Source organism: Neofelis nebulosa, chromosome 1 (genome assembly GCF_028018385.1).
Source record: "Neofelis nebulosa isolate mNeoNeb1 chromosome 1, mNeoNeb1.pri, whole genome shotgun sequence".
Classification (NCBI taxonomy): domain Eukaryota; kingdom Metazoa; phylum Chordata; class Mammalia; order Carnivora; family Felidae; genus Neofelis; species Neofelis nebulosa.
This window is the reverse complement of record NC_080782.1, coordinates 18236748-18258197: the sequence shown is the minus strand read 5'-3', so window position 1 is coordinate 18258197 and position 21450 is coordinate 18236748. Positions and strand designations below refer to the sequence as shown.

General features: G+C 38.5%; 1 protein-coding gene across 3 annotated transcripts in view; it reads left to right on the top strand.

Annotated features, from left to right (window-relative positions):
- The window catches only part of CDH12 (cadherin 12), a 1057614-nt gene that overhangs the window by 367164 nt on the left and 669000 nt on the right, over positions 1-21450 (top strand). For all 3 annotated transcript variants that reach the window (XM_058716265.1, XM_058716257.1, XM_058716243.1), the window contains exon 2: positions 18-101. The gene's annotated coding sequence lies outside the window, so the exon portion shown is untranslated. The remainder of the gene's footprint in view (positions 1-17; positions 102-21450) is intronic.

Below are 21450 nucleotides of genomic sequence, written 5' to 3'. Positions count from 1 at the left end.
TATGTTTGTTTTTCCAGCTCTGTTTGGCTCTTTTTGGGAATACAGTCCATTTGGAACTCAATAGCATGTTGGAGTTTTAAAGGATGCCAGCCTTTTCAATGGTAGGTGACATTTAACTATCATTAATGCCTATATTTTAATCTCTTAATAATTCAAAATTTTAATTCTTTTGAAAATTCTTTTTTTTTAAATATATGTTTTCTTACAAATCAAAATATTCAAATGTTTATGTACTTTTAGGCGTCTGACATAAAGATGACACGACCATGAAACTTAAGTACTAATCATTTCTTTTAGCATGAAATCTATATGTTTGAGCATCTTCATCATATTTTTCTTGCACTGTTTTAATTTACATGCAGATTCGAGAAGACCTAGTGACTGTGTGCTTTCTTAAGAACAGAAATTGATTTTCTGCTTTTATATTTTCATGACACCTTGACTAGCCCCTCATAATTAGTGGATATTACTTTTGTTCAATTGGATAGGTCTCCTTTCAAAGGCAAACTTTAGATGAAGCTCTGACACTGGAAACAGGGACACGGTCTCAAATTTTCTTGTCTTTATTAATATTAATATGGCAGAGTGTAGTTCAGTTGTTTCTTGGGCAGGTAGTGATAGGCTGCTTTTCCTTTGCTGATGGCGGGAATCTGAACTCTGAGATGTAGACACTTACAGTTAACCTTCTGGAGACAATAATTAAAGCATTGCCTTGACACTCTCTGCTCTGTAACCATTAGATCTATTCTTAGGCAGTATTCAAAACAAGCTTCATGCTCTCAGTTCTCAATCAGTGATCAATTAAGATTAACTATTGATATAATAGCTCAGAAAGAAAAGGTTAAAGAGATAAGGCAAATGTAATTAAGCTAATGTGGCTTTCTGGATCTTGCTGTGATATTTATTCAAACTCCCTCCGCATACTCAGTTAATAAATGAAAAAAAAAAATTACATGGTTTCTTTCTGTTTTTAACTTTTCCTTGAAGAGATATATTTATTCAAAAAATGTTACACTTTAATCTAGTTTTATAACATTGTCAGTTAATTTCAAGTATCAGATTTGAGTAAATTCTATACAAATTTTAGATAACATTTTTCAGGTTTAAAAGTTTGAAATTAAGCATTGGATATCTCAAATACTAATGCCTTTTGTCATCTGTTCTGTCTTTCAAGTTGTTTTCATCAATATTCAGAATTTCTATATGTAAAAATCTCACTTTATCTTGTAAAATCTTCACATTTTTATAGGAAATTCAGATACTTTTAAAATTTCTGACCTCAAAATTTTGGAGTGGGGTTTCATTCCAGATCTTATATCGATAGGATAAAAGAGCTTCACGCTTCAGAATTAATTCTTGTAACCAGCAACTTGTCCTTTCTGCAAAACCATGATTTCAGCAACTTAAATATTATCTATGATACAAGTATGAGTAATCAAAAATTAATACCACACCGTACTAATTATTAATCTCTTTCTTTAAAGCTTAATGAAGCATTAAAATCACCAAAGATCCATATAAGAGGAATACACTCTTCCCAAGTATTCTTTGGTTCTCTCTGTGCTATAACCACAGTTAAAAGGAATATATAGGAAAATGATCATCATTTTACATGAGAATAGTTTAAACATAGTAACATGAGAAAGGATAAATTGAATTTTTTCTGAGAGACCGAGCATGAGCAGGGGAGGGGTAGCGAGAAAGGGAGACACAGAATCTGAAGCAGGCTCCAGGCTCTGAGCTGTCAGCAGAGAGCTGGATGTGGGGCTCAAACCCACAAACTGCGAGATGGTGACCTGAGCCCAAGTCGGATGCATAACCAACTGAGCCACCCAGGTGCCCCAAGAAATTTAAATACTTTAAATTTAAAGTAATTAGGATGTTCACTTGTTTTCAATGTGGAAAAAAAATCAAATGAATGCAGAAGACATTTGTAGAGAATGGCTTGAGATTGCTTTCCTTTTAATGTAAGAGTTTTCATAAATTTCACACAAGAAAGTAGACCTGAAAGTAATCTCAGTGGAATGATTTAACAAACTAGAGAGTGATCTCTAAGGACATTGAAGGCAATATGTTTCAAGCCAAACAAACTTAGTACTAAAATATGTGTCTTTTATTAATTCAATATTGAATAGAGTAAGGTTCTGGGGCCTATTTAAAATCCTACAATCTCCTTTTTTCTTAACTTCTTTTTTGAACAATCAAAGAACAGTCAATTTACTCTAAAATTTCACAAAATTTAGTGTTTGTCCTTATTTGTCACTTACATTCATGATTGCCTAACAAGTAATTAGATTAACTTATAAATCATCTGAAAATGAAGACAATGAAAATATTCTTTTTTTTATGGTCAGACAGCAGTCTTTGATTATGTAGAGAATAGTTTTGTGTTGCATTATTTAAAAATGCTGTGGTTTCAGAGAAGTTGGAATAGGATTTCTTTTGTATGCTATGGTTGAAAGGGGGTGGAAAATACAGAAATGATACATTTGAACTGGACTTTAAAGATAACTGTGTACAGGAGCGCCCGGGTGGCTCAGTCAGTTAAGGGGCCGACTTCGGCTCAGGTCATGATCTCGCGATCCGTGAGTTCGAGCCCCGCGTCGGGCTCTGTGCTGACAGCTCAGAGCCTGGAGCCTGCTTCAGATTCTGTGTCTCCCTCTCCCTGACCCTCCCCTGTTCATGCTCTGTCTCTCCCTGTCTCAAAAATAAATAAACGTTAATTTAAAAAAAATAAAAAATAAAAAAAATAAAGATAAGTGTGCACAAATATGTAAAGAAAAGGCGATAGATGTATAACAGACATAAAGATATGTGACGTTTCATGCATGGTGAACCTTAAGCCATTTGGACAGTTAGGAAATGCAGTGAGCATCAAATATGAGGCGAGTTGGCAGATAAACATAGAAGAATAGGTCCAGATGATGAAGAAGCTTGAATGAAATTTCAGAACATATCTGGGCTGTGTGATTTATAAGATATGGAGCCATGTTTGTTTTTGCTATTTATTTTTGAATGTAGATAAATAATCTGATTAGCAGGGTAGGCACGTGTGTGTGTGTGCGCGCGCGTGTGTGTGATTAGCAGGATATGCACGTGTGTGTGTGTGTGTGTGTGTGTGCGTGCGTGTGTGTTTAAGGAAATAATTGCTGGAAATGTATTGGGGATTGGAGGAATATACATATTATATATCTTTGGATATATCTTATATATCTTTCATCTTATTTGTGACTAGATCCTGTAATTTCTTAGACAATTACTTGTATGTAATCGGTATTCAAAAGGTATTTGTTTATTTACAGATATATTTAGTTTAGGGTTTTAACTAAATCAAATCTTTCAGGATTCCTTTAATACTTCATTTCATGAGGTCAAGAATGCAAAGTGGGGTCCCCAAAGGAAAGTTTTGGAAATGAATACAGAGGCTGACACAGAGGTAAACAGATACAAGATCTAGAAAGAAAGAAAGAAAGAAAGAAAGAAAGAAAGAAAGAAAGAAAGAAAGAAAGAAAGAAAGAAAGAAAGGAAGGAAGGAAGGAAGGAAGGAAGGAAGGAAGGAAGGAAGGAAGGAAGGAAGGAAGGAAGAAAAAAGAAAAGAAAAGAAAAGAAAAGAAAAGAAAAGAAAAGAAAAGAAAAGGAAAGAAAAGAAAGAAAAGGAAGTCTTTAGGGCATTGGTATGAACATCAGGTCCTGACACTCAGGGAACATTGCCTCTCAGCAGTGATGAGGTGAAAAGGAAAGTGATGGAAACACAGAGGCAGCAACAGATCTGCTCAGCGAGGAGTAGATTTGAGCATTTCTGGTTTTAGCCCTCACAACATCCTGCTGAGTTGACAGTAGGATTCAAAAAAAAATGAATTGCACAGCCATCTGTTTAAAAAGAAATGTACTTTGGTAAGGCATTACTAGAAATCATTTTGTAAATTTTGTTAGTGAGGTTTTCCCTGATGGGTTATTGTTTGCATTGGAATTAGCACATTTGGGAAAAAAATGCTGGGCTATTTCTAATTTGGGGTAACTGTCAAAGGCTAGTCATTTGAGACATGCCTATTAGGATTTCACAATGGACTTGTCATTGGGAATTATGAGTCATCATCTGCACAAAATAGTAAGCAGAGAACAGAAAGGAAAATACAGAAGGAGATGACCATTTCTTCTTAGACTCTGCTAGACTTCTTATTCAGAAAAAAGAATTGTTCCAATTACTCATGATCTCTGCAAATTTCCAGGATTATTAAACCAGCTTTACTACAAGTGATAACAGTAGAAGAAAAACAAAATCCTAAAGAGGTACTTCAATCTTTCACGAATTTTCCTTTATGTATTTTTTTTTAATTTCTTTGTCAGTATTTGGTTCAAAGAACCATAGGCCACAAGATGCTCTTAAAATCTTGCACACTCAGAGACTGAAAGGTCACTTTACATGTGTCTTTATTGCATGGCACACATCTTCAGTTAATTTTAAAGGTCACCTTCCTTCTGTGAACATAAAGATGGTGTTCCTTAAATAAAGAAGAAACATAAATAAAGGGAAGTTGTTTTTGTTTTTGTTTTTTTCCCTTCTAACTTTAAAGTAATCCTGTTAGATGTCAGGCTGCTTTGATGTTATGTGATAGGTCATAATCCAGGTCGTTGTGCTATCATTCAGGTTAGCTTAACATTTCTTCAGGATTTAGGCAAGTAAAACTATGCGGTCTTTGTTCTAATGAAAAAAAAAAAAAAAAAAGAAAAAATCCTGCAGGAGAGATGAAGAGAATGCTTGGTTATGGTCTATGGGACAACAATCCATAATTTACTTTGCAGATGTCTGTGTAATTTAAGCAGCAGGCAGAACAGCCACACAGTTGTAGCTGCTCTGGGGAAAGGATACCAAGAGGCTCATAAATCATGGTAAGGATTAAAAGCAATGAACATTCATCTCCTTAACCTCATAAAGGCAATATTGGAAAGCCAAGGATTAGAACATACGGAGCATGGAATCTCTCTGTGCAGGGATAAAAGGTATCAGAGTTTTTAAGGCTTCTCTCATTTAGCATCGGCCTGCCATTTGCAAGTCAGCAGGACATGATTTTAAAGTTCATTTTAAAAAGTCCCCTTCCACATCAAAATAAGGGATAAGATATATTTCCGGGGTATATGAAAAATGGAGTCAAATGACATAGAAATACTTGTGATTTTCTTAGATTGAAACACGTTTCTTCTTAGCTAGTATGTGGAAGATTACCTTAAAATATCTAATCTGACAAGATGTTATTTAGCTGAACATTTTTAAATAGTGAAATGTCAAGAGAAAATTCTAACTTCACAATAGTCAAATGAAGGAGATACAGACAGCTGGGTCTCTCCTATAACGTTTAGTAAACAAATGGCCTGTTACTAATTGTTTATATTTGAAAAATTATTCTAATCAAAGGTCTTTGAATGCAAATGAGTAAATCGTACATAGTGACAGGTTTCATTTTTTGTTAAAGATAAGCACTTTAATCAGATCTTAAACCTTTTGAAAAATACCAAATTGTTAATATTTTCAGTATTGTTTTCAGTCAATTCATGATACAGCTGACCTTGACAATTTTATTAAAAACACAAGGAAAGAGCAGAGAATAACAAAATCACTTATTCAAGGATAATTATGAGCCTATTAAGGAGACGCAAATAGATTCCAATTTCTGATTCCCTATCTTAATATCAGATATCCCTTGGCAATGATTTTTTTAATGCAGCCAATACTTAATTATCTGTTTCAGTTAAGGGGAGCTATATAGTGTGATTCATCCAGAGTGGCTGAAAGTTAAAAATAGATATTTGTATTTTGCATTGAAACTTATTTTGTGTTTATATTTGAATATGATTTAATTCAATATTTCAGAAAGTCTCAACTGCCCTTCTTTGAAAAAAAAACTAGAGTAATGTAGCAGATTTTTAAAATATCATTATAATTTATATTATACTTGATACTAAATATCATAATATCATGTTTTAATATTATTGCTACTTCTGCAATGAGTGTACCCTATTCTACACCCCATGCCTGGGACAAATAACCTTTCTTTCCACTCCGCAGGGAGTACTATATACTCCAATTTAGTTCAATTATCTTTTTAGCAACCACTTTTCCTTCCTCCAGAATGGTGATTTCGTACCATATGCTTTGATACAAGCTTCTATAAAGATTTTTAAGGAACACAGCTTTGTTTTATTGTGTACCTTTGCATTTAGTTGCTCCTTTAACTGTTCTGTAACAAGCCTGTGTTGCATATTTCATCAACAGTTCAAGAGAAGAATGGTACAGAACTTAGGCACTCGGCTACGCTTCTTTGCCACATAAATTAAGGTTGATACTCAAATATATGGTGGATACTTACTGTATGTTGTTGGACTAAAAATAGACTATCACTTTTGACTTCATAATACTTACTGCTATTTAATCACAAAATCGTGGGTAGTAGGATCTCCTAAAAAAACAATAGGCTACCAAAGAGCAAATATTTGCCCCTATGTCTACATATCTGAATTATTTTCTTAAAATAATAGATGAGAAAAATAATATTATATGTTAAATGGATTTCAGTATCTCAGCATTTTAAAATGCTGTTTATTTTTCAAATGCTTCTGAAAAATGGGTATCATAAAAAAAAAAAAACTAATTCACTTTTCCTCTTTATTTTTTCCCTAATAACTTTCTCCCTGGTTACCTAAAGCATCCAGTGATGGGGGTGCGGGAAGGTATAGATTTTATAGATTCATGGATAATTTTACTGAAAAATAGTTTTGAAAATAGTCCAAATGTTAATTTGTGTCACGAACTCTTCTGCAAGTAGTGGATAAACATATGGAAAATACCATTAAAAACTAATAACCACTTTGGTGCTTTACATTCTAGTTAAGAGAAAAAAACCAAGCAATTAAATTATATAAATATTAATTTATATTAAAAGGATTGATAAATCTTATTATAAAAAATCATAAATGGTGTACAGAAAATAAGCCAGGAGGAGGGATAGAAAGTTTCTGTGCTGTGGAGGAAAGGAGAAATAGTATTTTAGTATTTTGCCAATTTTAAACACATATTTAGAGAAGGAAGTCCCAATAAAATAACATTTTGAAAGAATTAAAGGAGATGTGGGAGCAAGTCATGAAGGGGCACATGCAGACTTATGTATGTACGTCAGAAATAGATGTTCATCTTCAGACATTTTACTGAATGATTGTTGAAGTAATTAGTGGAACAACACAAGAACTAAATTTGGAAATACAAGAGAAACAAAGTTTAGACAAACAACCACTAAGAATATGTTGGAAATTATGGAAAAGGAAAAAAAAAAACCACAAACACTGAGAATGAATCTTTTAAACCTTTTCAATGGAAGGTAGCTGGCTTGAAATGGAAGGGGACCCATGGCTTTCTGGCACCAAAGAAATATTGAAGGAGAGATTATTCCACAAAGAAAGACAGAATCTAATAGTTGTTTAATAAAAGCCACTTAAATTTATTACAGGTATATTATTATTTATTTTTTTATTGGTTTATTACAGGCCAGACACTGTTCTAAGCATTTATAAGTAGTATTTACAAATAGTAACTTGAATCCATGCTGGATTCAAATCTAGACAATCCAACAAATGTCTATGCTTGTAATTCTACAGTTTGGTGCCACATTAAGACCTGTAACTACAGGAACCCAAGCTATCAAGGCAACCCAGCAAGCCCACTGGGGTAGACACTACTCTGGTAAATGTATGGTAAATGATGCATTGCATTCTGTTTTGATGATATAAAATTTGTTGGTTTTTTTTTTTTTTTTTTTACTCTGAGTTTACATGTTCTTGGAAAAGTGATGAAACATAATGTTAAATTTATTTTGACCTGTGTGACTTTGTCATAATCTTTCCTTGGTAATTTAAAATGTGTATGACAAAGTTTTTTTTTTTATGACTTTTGAACCATGAACTACAAATATTTATTTACTTTAAAATAGCATAGAAATCCCAGATGATTTAGAAACTAGCTATTACACCTAAATAATCTGCGTGTCCCCCAATATGTTGGCTGCATAGTTGTCTGTGATAGGATCTATGAGAGTAGTGCCTGTAAAAGGTACTTTTACAAGAAAGTGAGGAGAGGAGGCCACATCATTGAAACTGTACCAAGGCAATAAGATCAGAAGTTGTGGAAATCCTGAGAATGGTTTTGGAATAAGATAAAAAGTCATAAAGAAACTCACAGTGGTAGTAAGAGTCTGTTGCAAAGCAGGTTGCATATAAACGTACGAGGGATATGATCAAGAAATGGTGATGGAAATTTTCTGACCAGAGACTATGAAACAGAGTACATTGCTGCCAGGCTTCTAGAATTGCCGGAAATGGTTGGATCCCAACTTAATTACTTGGGTACTCTAAAGTCTCTGTAAGATAGAGCCAGAGTATGAAAACAGTGGAAATTAGTAAAACATTTCACATGTCTTCCCACCCCAAGCACCACAGCTAAATACTGAGACTTTTACGGGGTTAAAAGAAGTCATGCTGTGCCCTCATTCTGAACCAACCAGACATCAGATTTACGACAGATACAAATGATAACCTTTCTTATGTTCTTACCTTCCTCCAGTTTTCCAAGAACTGTATCTTTATGGGATCCAAAGATCAGATAATCAATTTACTTTGATGCTTCTCATAAGGTAGTTCCTTTAATAGGATGTATAGTAATTCAATTTGAAAAGCCCTTGTACTTGCCTCTAATTACCTGCATTATCACAAGTATGTCTTTTAACCATATCTACCTATATTTCCCAATGGGCATTTATTAATATTATATTATATATCCTAATAATACATATTATTTAAGATTAGTTGTGGCCAGTGCCTTCAAATGATTTGTCCTAAGTATTCTTTTCGTGGTTGCATGGATTGCAATGTCACAGGTTATATTTACAATAAGACTTACATATGTAATGACAATATCATGTCTGTTTTCAGAACTGTTAATGACATTGGTCCTGAGCAGCTTCTTCTCCAGTTTAAAATTTTGTGAGTTCCCAAAATTTAAGCCACGTGTAGAAATACATATCCGTATCTTTGGAGTATTGTTAAGTCTTTCACATCCCTCCCTGGGCTTCCCTTTAAGATAAAAGGGGCTCACATGATCTTGTAGAGTTGGGAGCAACAGGGCTTCTTGGAACAGTGATGACCCTGTATTGCGGTGTGATTGGCATCTCCTGAGTTATGTGGAGTCCAGTTGCTTCTGGGAGTAGACTTGTTACATAGTGTTGATATGTGGGGCTAATAAATATGTCGCCTGTTCTTCTCTGTTCATCGAGGTCCTTCCTTTGTTAACCATGCTGTTTCAACCTCATAATTCTTCTGAGGCTGCACGTTTTGAGTGGGGCCACCTTGTTGCCTCTTTGAGTGCCCCAGAGCACTGAGTAAAGCCTCTTTCCCTTGGTGTGTTTAGCTCTACCCATTCAGTGACCCTTTTCCTATTTTCTCCATAGCCAGACTTCACTGCCAAATGGAAGCTGCTACTTAAATGGTGGACAGACACGAGGTCCTCAGAAATAATAAATTATTTGTACATAACACAAATAACCTCATAACCCTGTTAATTGAATTCATATTTACAAAGTTTCCTCCACCTTTTCCAGCTTAATAATTCTTTCCCCACGCATGAATAGCCTATTAACACAGTGAATGTTCAGAGATTTTCAGTGAACATTTTTAAGGAATGTTTAGATGAAGAGTGGTAGGCTCCTATAACGTTTCGCTGCATATGATGAAGCAGATGGAGAAATTCATTTCTTTAAGCATGATATTTATTCCATCTTTCTATGTTATTTGAAATCCATTCTTCCTCTTGCCCCTTGGGGATGCCTGTCATCGAAGCACATGTTTGAAACTAGATAGAAAGCATATGTCCTGTGGGTCCCATGGGTCTGACAGAAGGGGTGAAATATAGGTTAGCTGCATCTTTGTGCAGAAGGGAGTTTCCTTTTTGCAACCGACATTCCCTCCATAGTGCAGGATGCTGCGTTGTAGCCTTCTGGTAGTTTAATTATCATTGAATTTCATTTCATAACTAGATGGGCCTTCTTAAAGCTCAAGAATATTGAAACTTGGCATAAATGTCTCTGGGGTGTAATTATACCTTAAATCGAATTCTTCGGCCTCTCCTTGTGTTTCAGAGCAGCAGTAGATAGCTCGAGTGATAAATTTGTCCTGACCATATATATCTTACAAAGCTCTTCATGATCCTATTTTTGTTTTGCAGCTTTATTTAGAGCCACTCGTGCCCCTGTACTCTGTGCTAATGCATACGTACTATAAAACTTCCAGTTTCTCAGCTACAGCCCCACTCACAGGGCTTTAACATGCCCTACTCAGCCCGGAACACCTGTCCCCTGCTGTCCGTCTGCACACGCCTTCCCTTCCTGGGCCATCTCCCTGCTCACCACTCAGATGTCCCTCTGTTCTTTGTGTCTCTCTCCTCTCCAGAATCTGTGGCAGATTCACTTGTTTGGCCGTCTCACCACATTGGATTGTAGGCTGTTTATTTGTCGGTATCTGGTATTAAACTGCAGGTTTCATGGTCCCCTGGCCTCATCTCAGGCCCTGGCTCCATGCCTCCCAATGGCCTGTTGTCAATCTAGCGTGTTCCTGTTACACTGGCCTTTTTTCAGTTACTCGGTCTTTCCCCCCACCTAAGGTTTTTCCATATACTTTACCATCTTTAAAGCAACAGTTTTATCCCCTTTCATCCATAATGACCTTGCAAAATTTTACTCAACTTTCAGATCACCTCAATGGGTACTTATTTGGGGGAAAATTAAGGTTAAAAAAAAAGAATTTGATTTAGATGAGGTGAGCCTAAATCAGAAGCAACAATTATATTGCATTCGATGTTTGGCTTATAATTTGGGTTTTGAGGGATGATTATCAGTGACTTAAGGACCTAGAAGAAGTAAATTAGTTTCAAAAGTATATTAAATACACCATGGTACTTGAAGAGGGGTTCAAAATTCAATCACATAAAATTAGTCATTGCAGCACTGCAAGGCAATGAGATAATGGAAAATAGGAGTAAACATCAGTCGCATTATATGTAGAACTGTGTTATCAAGGGATATATTATCATGCTGAGTCACTCCAATAGACTAGGATAAATCTGGGGTTCATTAAGAGATAGCAGAAATCTGTGTTAAGCAGAAAGTTAATTAAAAAAAAAAAAGGTTTATTTCTTTTGAGAGAGAGAGAGAGTGTAGCAGGGGCGGGGCAGAGAAGAGAGAGAGAGGGAGGGAGAGAGGGAATCCCAAGCAGGCTCCATGCTTAGCATAGAGCCCAGTACAGGGGATCCATACAAGATCATGGACTGAGCCAAAATCGAGAGTCGGACGCTTAGCTGACTGAGTCACCCAGTCACCTCAGAAAGTTAATTTTTATAAAGAGATACATGTTTGACAGTATGTTAGCTAGGGTGGGAGGAGTCAGTACTATCTGGACTTCCTGGAAAGAGATCTGAACACCATCAAAGGATGGCCAAAGGATTTTCTCGCTTAGGACAGGAAGGAGGTTGGGGGAACAGGAACTGACAGCTCTGAGATAATTCCATCTTAATCAAAATCCACGGATCAAAAATCCCCACAGCACAGCTAGCTGCCTATGACCTTCACTACAGCCTAGGTATCAGGAAGAGGCAGCCTGGAAGCAGGGCTTAGAGCCACACCCTCCTTCCAGATCTACACTGATAAGGTGGTAAGGTAACCTGGGTGACTTCATCATCCACTCCCTTCCCGCTTAACGTGGTGCCCCGATAAATCCAAATATCTCAAGACACATCTCACTGGCAGAAAACAAATCACGTGAAGTCCTATCTTGACAAAATGTGGAAAGCAAATTTTACTTTCTGGCATCTGCCAGACTTACAGCAACACAAGAAGGAAGTTGCTTAACAGTTGCTCAGTGAACCAGTACACTTTACAGAGTCATATTTAGCATTAAAAGATGTTTTCCAAACACTAATTTGAGCCATTCATAATTGCTGTTTTGTGTGGCAAAAATGAGTGGACATTGGCAATTTTTTTTTATTCAAACTATATGCATATAAATATCACGTATGAAATTAAAAGAAACATTGGTTATTAGTAATAAAATGTCATTTGTAAGTTTTGAATGTACACTCTGAACATATATACTATTGCCCATAAAGAAAGAATATTTTTATTTATTTATTTATTTATTTATTTATTTATTTATATTTTAACATTTATTTATTTTTGAGACAGAGCATGAATGGGGGAGGGTCAGAGAGAGAGGGAGACACAGAATCCGAAACAGGCTCCAGGCTCTGAGCTGTCAGCATAGAGCCCGATGTGGGGCTCAAACTCACAAACTGCGAGATCATGACCTGAGCTGAAGTCGGACCCTTAACCGACTGAGCCACCCAGGTGCCCCAAGAAATAATATTTAGACCGGTATGAATAGATCAAAATGTTATTATGTTTTGATTGCCTTCTTTTCACCTCGGTGGAGGAGGGATTCCGCCCCAGGGTTACAGCAATCTCTGAACACACAACACCCGACAGCCGGGCATACAAGATCAATAACACTTTATCCGGTACATGTACTCACAGTCTGGGGGGGAGGGACACTGTGCCATGCAGGGCCACATGGGGATTGTACTTGGGAAAAGGGAACAAGCAGGGGCTGTGGGAGGCAGGCTTGGTAATAACAAGGGGATTAGATGATCTCCTATTCCTGCAGGAGGATTTGATTGACTTTTATGAAACATTCTGTGGGCTATTGGAAACTGACATTTGCTCCCTAGGGATGTTCAGGCACTGTGCCTGGTTTCTCAGATTAGGCCAATTGGGGGACCTTATTCGTGGGCACACAATGGGGAGGGGAACATACCATTAAGACATTCAAGGCCCTCTTGGTTTTCCCAAGATGCTAAGGCACACACTACCAGGACTTAATTTTAGGCCTTTTACCATAGACGGTGATATGTTTGCACATCACGTAATGTGAAGATAATGGTATTTTTAAATAAGAAGATAATGGTATTTTTAAATATGACATAGTAAGTTTCAAATTTCTTGTAGGAAATCTTGTACTCCTCCAAGTTTTAAGTTTAAATGAACACTAAATGAAGCTACACATTTAGTTTCTTTCTCATGAGCCACATTTTACATGTTCAATAGCCACATGCACGTGGTTAGTGACTATCGTATAGACTCCCACTGAAAGGAAGAAATGGACACTCAAATAGTTAACTTTCTAGCCTAGGAAATGCAGAGATTACAGCTTGGTTCTAAACCTGCTTACATTATCAAATATTGGTATTTCTGGTTTGGATCTTATGGCTAGCTGGGCTAGAGATGGACAAAGTGATAATGTCACCACACAAGAGAATGCATTGGAGGAAACACTTGAGAGGGCTAAATTAAAATTATGCAGAAACAATTTAGATGAAGTGCGAAATTGAATCTTCTCCATTTAATTTAAAAAAATTATTCTAGTTTCAGTAATAAAGGCATCTTTGAAATAATGTGTGTTCCTAAACCGTAAACCTATTCTCAGTGCCAAGTACAGTGCCTAGCATATATTCGTCTATACATGAGTGAAATTTATCATATGCATTCATCCACTGATTCATTTGCTCATTTAACGGTTTTCAGGAATGTGGTCTAAGCACCAGTTTGGTTGCCTTGGGAGAGATTTGGACCAAACCTGGTCTGTTTCTGCCCCCCCACCCTCTAGAGCTTATGTTGTGATTGAGAACAACAGAAAAAGTCAACAAATGAATTATGAATTTATAAGAAATGATTAGAGGCGAATAAAGTACAGTAAAATCAACAAGTTGCTGTAATAGGTAGTCCCTGAGTGTTCACTGCTAATTGGTGGTCAGAGAAACTGTCTCTGAGATGAAATCTTTGAAGCCAAGATGTGAATGACTGGGAGGAACTTGTGATGTGATCACACGTAGGGGGACTTTACCAGGCAGAAGCAAGAGCTACTGGAAAGGAACCTGGAGAAACAAGCTTGGCATACTTTAAGGACAAAAGGGAATGCCAGGATAGCTGGAGTCAGTGAACAATGTGTGTGAGCAAGAGGATGAAGTTCGAGAGATTGTCAAGAACAAACTCTGCAGGCCTTGTTTGCATGCTAAGGAGCTGGGATCTTCTGTGTATGCTCAGTGGCCATAAGAGTGTATTATGCAAGGGAATAGCATGATGATAAAACACAAAGTTCTTAACTTCTGAGGAAAACAGAGGAGGAAAATTTTATTTGCAGTACAGGGGTAAGGAACTGCTGACGTGCAGCTGCACCCAAACAGACTCTACGGCAAGAGGAGGTGATGGTCCAGCGAGGCCAAAGAAGTGGCCCAGAGACAGGGATCAAGGCACATTAGCTGGGAGAACTTACGTACAGGGAGTCCAGGAGCAGCAGACTGGACAAAACATCTGCTGCTGGGATCTACATGCAGCGAGCTTTTATAGCACAGGGACTTAGCCTAGCAACTATCTGCAGCCTCTCCCGCCTTGCCATCCAGGGCTCCAAGGAGACAAAAGACTGCCATCTGTATACTCTTTGTTCCAGAGGAGACGCTCTGTGTTGGCCAACCCCAGAGCCACTGACCTTGAACACTGAACAATACTGTCTTCTACATATTCTGCTTGCTGGGAATGTAGAGGGAGGCAGGATCTTTTCAAGATAGTGATTAATAGGAACATTCAGGGTGTGCTTGTGCAGGCTGGCTATCCAGCATGTACCATAAGCATACCCTAGATGGCCCATATATCCTTTACCTGCCCCTCTGCGGCAATGACCTCGGGGCCAGGCATGCTGAGACGCGCTGTGACCAGATCCCAGAGCAACAGCACAAGCCACAGCATCCAAATAATAGAACACAAATGGCTAAGAAACTATAAAAAAAGTATGTCTCCAGGGGAAGCCTGTAGTTTCCAGTTAGGGGAGTTTACTACATACCCAACAGTTAGTCTTATTCTGTACAGAAGCCACAGTCAGAGCCCAATGGTTACATAGGGATCCCATGCGGAATCTAAAGGCAAAAAGTAAGGTGTTTAGTAGGTGCGGGAAAAGGCAACTCGTGATTGTCTAATAGAATGCAGGTGGTGTGTGGCACCCGGGTGGCTCAGTTGATTAAGCGTCCAACTCGGTTCAAGTCCTTATCTCACAGTTCGTGGGTTTGAGCCCCGCATCAGAGACTCTGCTAACAGCATAGAGTCTGCTTTGAATCCTCTATCTCCCTCTTTCTCTGCCTGCCCTGCTCTCATCCCTCCCTCAAAAATAAACATTGAAAAAAATGTATTAAAAAAAAAAAAGAAAGAAAGGCAGGTAGGTGGTGTTGTTCTGAGATAACACTAACCCCACTGTGGCATGTCTCCAGGTTTATGGCACCAAATTATTTGCCTTCCTCTTGTTATGAGGTGGGGCAAACCTGAAGAGGGTAGTGAAGGTATAACAATGCTCTGTAAGGTGATGATGATACTGTCCTTTATTAATGAGAGACCTGGGACACGCACCTTCATTGTCTTTGGTGACATGGGGTGGAGAGATAGGGTGATGGTTAGGTCCTGCTTTATCCCTGTTCCCAACTGGGCTAAAAACCCAAACTACCATACCCATTCCCAGGGCATGTAGGTACATGTTCCTCTCTGGATAGATCTTGTGGCGAGGACAATAAAAGGTTACCCTGTCTCCCTACCTGCGACAAAGAACATCCTTCTGCATGCTACCTACCTGTATTGTAAGGGTGATGGGTGCTGTGAGGTGCTTGAGTGAATAGACAATAGGCACTGGGCCAATTGGAATGTACACGTTCACTTAATATCCATAGAGCTGTTGACAGGCAATGTGTCTAAAAGGCCAGGAAACAGGTTTCTCATCAAAGCTATTGTTTCAACAATCCATTCCTGCATTCTATCAACTCAACTGCAGTGGGAATATATGGTGGATGCAAACGCCAATGGATGTCTTGACCTTTGGCCTTCTGTTGCATTTCATGTCCTGTAAAATGGGAGCCTAGGTTGCTGTCAGTATCAGAGGGTTGCATGTATACAGCACACACCTGTTCCAGACCACAAATGGTGACTTTCTGCATAGCATGCTTATTGGGGTAGGTTTGCAAGGGCCCTGAATACGTTTCAGCACATGTCAGCATAACATCAGCCATCAGAGAGGAGCAAGGGACAGATGTAATCAGTCTGCCATCTCTGAACTGGTGCTGCCTTCTTGCTCTCTGGTGTCTCTTGGCAAAGGTCATGGTCATTCCTTGGCACAAGCTGGACATTGTTGGTCGACATTTACAATGTCTTTGGAATGCAGCAGTAAGCATCAGTTTTTAGCAATGGCCCACAAGGTCCATTGCCCTCGATGTCGCATCTTCTTGTGCAGCCAGGTGGCAGCGTCTTCTGCTGGCACATCTTCCAGGAGGCAGACACAGGCCAGCTCATGAGCCTGTTGATTAACAGGCGGGGAACATGCTATGTGTGCATCTGTATGGTAACCAGTGATATCCATACCTTATCTGTGTTGGAGTATGTCCTTGCACACGTTGTTGCCTTAGAGTGGGCACCCTGCAGCCATCCAGTCCCGTGCCTCCCATTAGAGAAGCCACATGGTCGGTCCTTTGTCGGCTGCCCAGCTATCTGTACATAAAACAATGGGATCAAGCTCCTGGAGCAAGCAATACCATCCATGCTGCTCCCAGTTCAGCCCATTGAGTACTACGCCCAGTGCCAGTGCCACTATCCAGATAGTGTCAGTTGAGGGCTGGATGGCTGGCTCCTTGCTGACCCATTAGTCTACCAGGCCTGCTCAGGGCTTGGTCCTTTCCTTCCTGCCCAAAGAATGGCGGCTGCCATGGCTCTGCTGCCTCCGTTAATGGCTGTCTTTTAGAGGCGACGTGAGTCACTGGACCAAGAATGGAGTGTAACTCTAGAGTAAGGGGGCTATTTGTCAAGATAGTATGCTGTTACAAGTTGGCATGGCGTTTGGCTACAGTTTCGTTTTGGGCACTGCCTGACTGGGCCGTTTGCAGTGCATCCTTTAGCCTTCCTGCTAGAGGATCCTGAGTGCCAGCAGTCACTGGGACCCCTGGGGGGGGGGGGATGTTCTACTTCCTGTAAGGCGTGATAAGTAGCACACAGCTATTCTCCACGCTGTGCTCGTCTTATGTCCTTTCCACAGCTGTGACCAGAAACCTGACAGTACTTGTTTATGCCCTTGCCGTGGCCCAGAGACAGTGATCAAGGCACATGTTCATTGGGAGAACTTACATATGGGGAGTCCAGGAACAGCAGAGTGGACAAAGCATCCTTTGCTGGGATGCAGCGAGCTTTTATAGCATACTGACTTAGCCTAGCAACTGTCTGCAGCCTCTCCCTGCTTGCATGGCCAGGGTTTCAAGGAGACCAAGGCCTGCCATCTGAACACTCTTTGTAACAGAGGAGACCCTCTGGGTTGGCCACCCCTGAGCCACTGACCTTGAACACTAAACAGCATGTTCTTCTACATATTTGCTTGATTGGAATATAGAGAAGGACGATGGGATCTGTGTATTCTCGAGACCGTGATTACACAGGGATATTCAGGATATGCTTCTGCCAGCTGGCTGTCCAGTGTGTGGTATACAGGTGGCATCCTAAAGAGTTAGGCATTGAGACTTGAAGAATGAGCAGTGTTTTGACAAATACATTTAAGACAGATTGTATAATGGTAGAGGAATGTCATGCTTAAAGTGTTGTATTTGCCTAGAGAGAATGCTGGAGAGTAAATCGGGTGTCTTATTGAACCTTCACTGATGTTGCTACATAGTGTACGTATTCTCCTTCTCTTTTGCATACGCCACACACTGAATTCTGGACGTGAGAGGAAAATAATTCATGGCACCTCTATTTCTGTTTCTGTTCTCTGTTAGTCAGAAATAGTCAGAAATGGGGGCACGTGGGTGGCTCAGTCAGTTGAGCATCTGACTCTTGAGCTCGGCTCAGGTCGTGATCTTACATTTTATGGGTTCGAGCCCCACATTGGGCTCTGCACTGACAGTGTGGAGCCTGCTTGGGATTCTCTTTCTCCCTCTCTCCATGCACCTCCCCCACTCTGTCTCTCTTTCTCTCTCTCTCTAAAGAAAAAAATTAATTTAAAAAAACATCAAAAAATCTTTTTTTAAAATTTTTTAACATTTACTTATTTTTGAGACAGAGAGAGACAGAGCATGAATGGGGGAGGGTCAGAGAGAGGGAGACACAGAATCGGAAGCAGGCTCCAGGCTCTGAGCTGTCAGCACAGAGCCTGACGCGGGGCTCGAACTCACGGACCGCGAGATCATGACCTGAGCCGAAGTCGGACGCTTAACCGACTGAGCCACCCAGGCGCCCCAAACATCAAAAAATTCTTAAGAAAAAGAAAGAATAAGTCAGAAATGCTCTCTACCATATGCTAAATTGTTTCCGTCTCCAAATTCATATACTGAAGTCCTAACTCCCATTATCTTCAAGTGTGACTGAGGATAATGTCCTTAAAGATGCAATTAAATTAATGCGGTCATTAGATAGGGCTGTAATCCAATAGACTTGTGCCCTTAAAGAAGAACTTTGGGCACAGACAGGAACAGAGATGATGTGAAGGTACAGGGACAAAACAGCCATATATAAGCCAAGGGGAGAGGCCTGGATCAGATCCTTCTCTCATGCCCTTAGCAGGAGCAAACCTTGCTGGCAGCTTGATGTGAGACTTAAGTCTCCAGAAAGGTGAGACAATGAATTTCTGTTGATAAAGCCACCCAGTCTGTGATACTTTGTTATGGCAGCCCTGTAAATATTTGTAAGTCAGGACAAGGGAACCTATTTAAATGGAATCCAGGTGGTTTCATATGCAAGAGGAGGAAGGCAGGAGTGACTAGAGTTGAGCTTTCACATACCCTGTCCACAAGGTCAATCCATGACAAGTTTACTGCTTTTATACAAAGCCTGTAAGGTTATATAATCAGAGGTACTAATGTTATGTCCTTCCTATGTTTTAACTATAAAAAAAAAATCTCTTATAGATGAGACAATGTTAGTAGCAGTTAGTAGTCAGGTGAGGTTTATTTGAAATGTTTGTATTTAGTAGAAGAAAGCTGGTAAGCTGTGCTCATCCCTATATGTTTTAACAGTTGCTGATTAAGGACATTGCAAAGATGAAAATCTGCAGAGGACCACATCTTTCTCCTTTTTCTCTATGGATTTTCTGTCTCTGTGGAATCTCCTCTTATGAATTGTAGATATTTATTAGCACTTCTTATTTTTTGATTTTCCTTTCCTCTGACCTATATCCTAGTATGAGATGTCTGGTTATGTAGGAATTTCTTGGTTTGATTAAAGTATTGCTATTCAGGGCAGTAAGGAGAAAGCAGTGCTCTATGGGATGTAGACAAAATAGATTGCTTTGAATGTAGGGCAGTGCAATTGGGATTATCAGGGAAGGAGTGTAAAGCAATGATATGAGAGAATAAATACTAACTTTATATAATATTCATCTTCCCTTCATTGAAGCCAAGTTTGACTTGAAATTAGCAATGTACATTTTTCTTTTGAGCAATCAGCATAGCATCAAAGCCCTGTCTATTCTCTATGGTTGAAAATAATTTTCCAAATAACTGAAAAAAAATAAATAAAAGCGATGTATTTGCCATTATTGTTCCAGCCATTAAGATTATAACAATTATATTCAGTGATAATATAATTTAAAGTCATAATTTTTTTGTATCTCAACAGGCAGACTCAAAGAGCATCAAAGAACAATAGGAAAGTAGGATTTGACATACATTTAAGTAAAAGTGCTTCACTTCATATAAGGCATCACAAAGTAGTCTAAAAAAGTTAAGACTTTTTAAAGTTACCTTTGCAACTGTAAAATCATGGCTTATGCATCTAATGTTTTAAATAATATATTGTTCAATTAAAGTTTAAAATCCTTACAGTTATTTTCGTGGCCATAGCTTTACTATCTAAATTATAACTAAAATTATGTCAATTGTAGAAAGTTCATTTTAATTTCCACATCATTATATCACAAAAAGTTGTTATCAAATGGCCTTTATTTTAAAGATTTTATAGACAAGACTGCTGTTTTAATGGTACCTGGGATCTACTATAATCAGGTATGATAAGACATGCTGAAATGAATGAAAATGACAGTCATAAAGGAAGGCATTTTTACTCACAGTTCCTGGAAACAGGAGGCAGGGCCCATCATGCAGGGCCACATGGGAAAGTACCAGGGCTGGTCAGGAGGTAAAGGGAACAGGGAGAGATGTGGAGAAAGAGGACACACAGAAGCTTTTATAGTTTCCACAAGAAGGAATGGGGGAGGCAGGGTAAGCGGGTTTAGGACTGGCCAGTTTGAATAATTTCAGTGGACTTTGAGACGTAGAGGCTTTCCTTTGCTATCTAGTTCCTGGCCTTCGGTGTCTAATGGCCTAGAATGTGGGAGCCCAATAAAGCAGGTGGTCATGGGTGGGTTTTGGTTGGCTCGCATATGACAGGTACACTTTCTATGAGTTGGTTGCTATTTTTAGAAATGAGCTGTGACGGGCAGTCCTTCCTGGGTCAGCAAGGTCTCCTAAACAGAATATAGAAAATAAAAAGCATAGTTCATACAACTGCCTTCATTTGATTTCCTTTAAAAAATTGTGATTTTTAAATTTATATTTTTTACATACTCACTATATTGAAAAAGTAAAAACTGAAATAATGGTAAGGTACATTGGCACCAATGGGCTGAATTCATATTTTGTGATATATGAGACATAAAAGACCTTCCATTTATGATTTAAATGATTAAGTCACTTTTGCTGAATAATTTAAAACAATGAAGGAAAAGCAGACAAAGAACATTGTCAGATTTTGTTTGAAGACTTACTTAGCTGTCAGTTTCAGTAGTTTTCTGTATCAGGTTTGTCAAATCATGTGAAATGGGAACACTACATTGATACGTTTCTTTGTTACAAAGTACTTTCCTCTGAGTTCCACCATTCCCAATTCTAGAATATGTTACATGATTTCTACTTTTGCCACTAATTCTTTACTGTGATGGATGTTGTATCGGAATTAGTTATTGAAAGTAATTGACACTTATGTTATCAGATATGTCTTTTGTATGAAATAAATATGATAGATTTATGTAACCAGTCAAATACATAATTTTCTTAAAAATGAAGCTTTAGGATTTCATGCCAGCTTTAAATGCTGTTCTCACACACTGTCATAGATGCTCACATATTGTCTTATGTTGGTGTCAGGTATTTGCTTATGTGTATAGACAACAACATGTGCATATTTTTAGTTTTGCTAGCCTGAGAGAAACAGTTTTTACCTTCTTGAGTGTTGTACCTGATTTTTTAGCCATTATCAAAGAAGAATAGACATTTCTTTATACACGTCTCTCATCTCT